The following is a 4,183-nucleotide window of genomic DNA, read 5'->3' as shown; positions in this document are numbered from 1 at the left end:
CTTTTACATCTTTACATCCTTAGTTAAGTTTATTCCTAGGTATCTTGATTTTTTTTGGTGCAATGGTAAATGGGATTTTTTCTGTGAGTTTGAGTTCATTATTGGTGTATAAAAAGAGAATAGATTTCTGGGATTTAATTTTGTATCCTGCTACTTTACCAAATTCACTTATTAAGTCTAGTAGTTTTTTGATGGAGTCTTTAGGTTTTCTGTGTACAGTATCATGTCATCTGTGAATAAGGACAGTTGTACATATTCGTTTCCAATTTGGATGCCTTTTATTTCTTCTTGTCTGATTGCTATGGCTAGCGCTTCCAGTACTATATCGAACAGGAGTGGTGAAAGTGGGCATCCCTGTCTTGTTCCTGTTCTTTGGGGAAATGGATTTAGTTTTTGCCCTTTGAGGATGATGTTGGCTGTAGGTTTGTCATATAAGGCTTTTATTATGTTGAGGTATGATCCCTCTATTCCCACTTTGCTGAGAGTGTTTATCAAGAAAGGGTGTTGGATTTTGTCAAGTACTTTTTCTTCATCAATTGATATGATTATGTGATTTTTGTCTCTCAACAGAGACTACTTTAATAGTAATACGTCAATAAAGCCAATAAAGTAGATCAGTTTTTAACAGAGTAAAAAGGAAGGATAGAGAAAAGCTAAAGCAGGAGAAGAGAATCAGGATGAAAATGGGAAAAGTGAGGAAGAAAGTGTTAGCATAAAGGAAAAATTGAGATAGAGTAAAATAATGATTAAAAAAATAAAAATAGAATGTAGAACACTACTTCACAAAAATAAAAATGTAAAAAAATGGTAAAAAAAATAAATAAAAGTAATAAAAAATAAAATAAAGTGAAAAAAATATTTAGTTTCTTAAGTAAAAGATAACAAAAAAGTGAAGTAGTGAAGTTCATTAGCTTCATCGGAGCTTCAATGTCCCATGGGGGCTGGTTTAAGACCCCTCTCTGCTGTTCTGCCTGCCACATCTCAGTTTCTTGTCAGATAGCACAGTGTTGAAGTTTCCAGTGATCCACCGCTCCTCTGCCATGACCTTGGTTTCAAGCAGACAGAATCAATCTGTCCACTTTGTTTTTCTGCCTGCTTTTAGTTGTTTTACACAAGTGCCTATTTCTGACATGGCCCCTAGGTGGCGGTTTTTCTGTATTAGTTTCTGGGATCAAATGGCCCCTCAACCCAGTCCCCCAGGGCTCCCTGGGGATATTTAGAATCTTCCTTTCCCTGCTGCGCTCAAGACTGGGTGCGGCTGCGCTGCTAGGAGGAGCCTTGTCTTCAGGAGAAAAATGTTCAGTATTGAGGGATGGACTGTCCCAGAGCTGGCTTCCTGCTCCTCTCTCTCTATTCTGCTCCCCAGTTTCCACAAAAACCACCTTCCCCTGCAGTCTCGGTGAGTGTTTTTTTATCAAAAGATCCTATGCACTGGGTTTAGCAAGTAAAAAGTTTAAAAGACAGCAACCATGCCGCCTTGCGCCTTTCTTTCCCCCGGCACTGTGCAACTGGTAGAGAACTTTAGGCTGCCTTTCTGGGTGCAGTATCCCATGGCTGTGGGCTTTGATCTAGAGTCCTCCACTGCCAGCAGCCCTGTGGACTGCTACATTTGAAGGGCTACACTGATCTCAAGAGAAGGCTACATTTGAGGGCTACACTGACCCCAAGAGACAGGGATTTGGTGCAGTGCATTCTCCCTCTGAGACTCTAGTCCCGGCTGCACACATTTCTCCCTCTAGCTCAGATCCCCAATCTCACCTCTCTCCAGGTGATCTCTGACCTTTCCGTCCATGGATTACCTCACCAGCTGTGTTTAATTCCCCAATTTCGGGTGGTTGTTATTCGATTCAGCTGTTTCTTCTGTCTCCTCTGTTAGAAGGCACAGGACCCATCCGTCTATTCAGCTGCCACCTTGTCTGCCCCTGGACAAACTTTTTAGGCGCCTGTGGCCAGTTAGGCTGGAGTCTTAGTGTTCATGGGTTCGTAGCTGAGGCAGCTGGTCCTTGGGCGTTGTGGCTGCAGGGTCCCGGGTGGTATCTGAGGTCTCCCAGAGTAAAGGTAAAGCTAGGCTTCCTATCACAGCCGCTCTCCTCTTCAAGATGGCACGGTCTCTGTGGCAGAGCCGGCCGCTCCGGGAGAGATTGCAGTGGTGGTAGAGGCTGCCTGGCCAGGGGAGCCTGGTCTGCCAGTCCCCAACCATCCCATGGAATATAACTGTCCCTCACTCACAAATACACTCCCTGCACACCCACGCACTCACCTTTCACTCTTGCACTCACTCACACTATCTTGCTCACTGCTGTCCTGTCGGCTGCCGTCTTCCCTGTTCCCAGTTGTAGCACTTTCATTTAGCCAGCTTTCCAGCAGTTCTGGATGATGGTGGTTCTGCATTTTAGTTGTAATTTTGATGTTGTGAGAGAGGTGGCAAGTACAGGTGTTTACCTACACTACCATCTTCAGAGAGCTGTATCCATTCCTACTGTTCTTTCCTGCAACATCTTAAACCACCCTTCAACTAAACACAGGTGAGGCTGTATGCATTTAAAGCCCAGCTTACTTATCTGTTTCTCACTTTTCCCACTAGCTCTCTATTCATTTCCCTCCGGGTCTTTTTGGACTTTACCTCTGCTGAAAAAATCTTTCCTGACTTGCCTCTGCCCCAAAGACTGGATTAGGGTTCTCACCTCTATGCTTATCCCTGTCACAGCATCTAGCACAGTGTATTGTAATTGTATGTTTTCCGGCCAGTTTTCTCCTTACAACATAAAAGCCTCTTCCATGTGCAGGACACATTGCGAGTTAGATGTATATTAGTTTTTTTTTGGGTATTTACTATATTCACCTAGTTCAAAGCCCAAAAAGTATTAACAAACATATATCAGTAGAGACTTGAGCACATGGTCTCTTTCTGTCATTAAGGATATTTGGGGGACAGGATATACACATGAATACATGTGGTATTGACTCAGTGATGTCAGTGTGGTATGCCAGGTGAGTTACTAGTTGCTGAGTCAATTAAGGAAAGCTTTATTGGAAGAAGTAGGACCTAGTTGAGTAGTGAGAGAATATGGTATCTTGTGTGAGAAGATAAATAGATGTGTTGAGGACTACTATATGGGAGAAGGAGGAATACAGCAGAAGGGAATGGAGAAATAGGACTTGGAGAAGTACTGGAAGTGGGTGAGAAATGTGGACAAGATGAAGTAGGAAGACAGAATCTAAGAGGAAAATGAGAAATGCTGAGAAAATGAGTCACTCAAAAGGATCACCTTGATACAATGAGAAGAATCTTAAAGAAGGAAGGGGGAGAGTCTATAGAGGACCAATATGAACAGAAAGGCACATAAATAAATATAAAGACACCTTTTAGACATTTGTGGCCTAACCCAAGGCCCCATGGAAAATGGCCACCTTATTCTTCCTTAGCTGCTCGATCTAATTGGACTGCTGTTTCCTATAAGTTGTGACTCCTTTCCTCCAATGGTATAAGTGGTTTCCTTTAAGCTTTCTTTTCATTTGCTAATTCATTTATTGGACCTGCATACTGGCAATATGACTACATATTTATAAAATTCCACTCTAACCAACAGAACTTAGATGCTCCTTTAGAGTCAATTTTAATGAATTTTTGCTTTCTGTTGTGGTAAGACAGGAATCCTGTTGTTATACTTAAGTCATAACTAGTTGGAATTATAGATTATATCGGAGCTCATCAAAAGAGTTTTACCCAGGCTGTTGTTTTAAATTTGAAAGTCTTTTGATATACATAATAAGAAACTCATTGAAATCTGAAGTTTGTCCTTTTAGGAGCTGAGTATAAAAGAAGACCAATTCAACTATTAGAATGAAGTAAAAATACAGTCATTTCTTTTATAATTAATGTTTATTCAGTTCAGATTTTGAAACCTATATTTAAATATTTTAAAACTGAAATGTTGGAGAAAAATTCTTAGTGGTTAATTACATCATACTTATAATACCGCTAGAAGTAATTTCTGCATTGTTTTGTTCAGGAGAACCAAAGTATTAAATTTTATTCAGTGGTGGTCAGATGGCCCAACCTTTCCGATGAAAAATTGGTGAAATTATTTTTTAGGCTCAAAATGGACTTATGCTTATGAAAACAATGGACAATTTAAAGAACAAGACAGCATTTATATGTAGCAGTTGTTATATATTGAAT

At 40.6% G+C, this 4,183-nt stretch overlaps 1 protein-coding gene across 3 annotated transcripts in view; it reads left to right on the top strand.

The window, feature by feature from the left end:
* The window catches only part of CUL4B (cullin 4B), a 55,836-nt gene that overhangs the window by 21,905 nt on the left and 29,748 nt on the right, over positions 1–4,183 (top strand). The gene's annotated exons all lie outside the window — the stretch shown is intronic.

This window comes from Myotis brandtii, unplaced genomic scaffold (genome assembly GCF_000412655.1).
Source record: "Myotis brandtii unplaced genomic scaffold, ASM41265v1 scaffold846, whole genome shotgun sequence".
Taxonomy (NCBI): Eukaryota; Metazoa; Chordata; class Mammalia; order Chiroptera; family Vespertilionidae; genus Myotis; species Myotis brandtii.
This window is presented reverse-complemented; position numbering and strand designations above follow the sequence as displayed.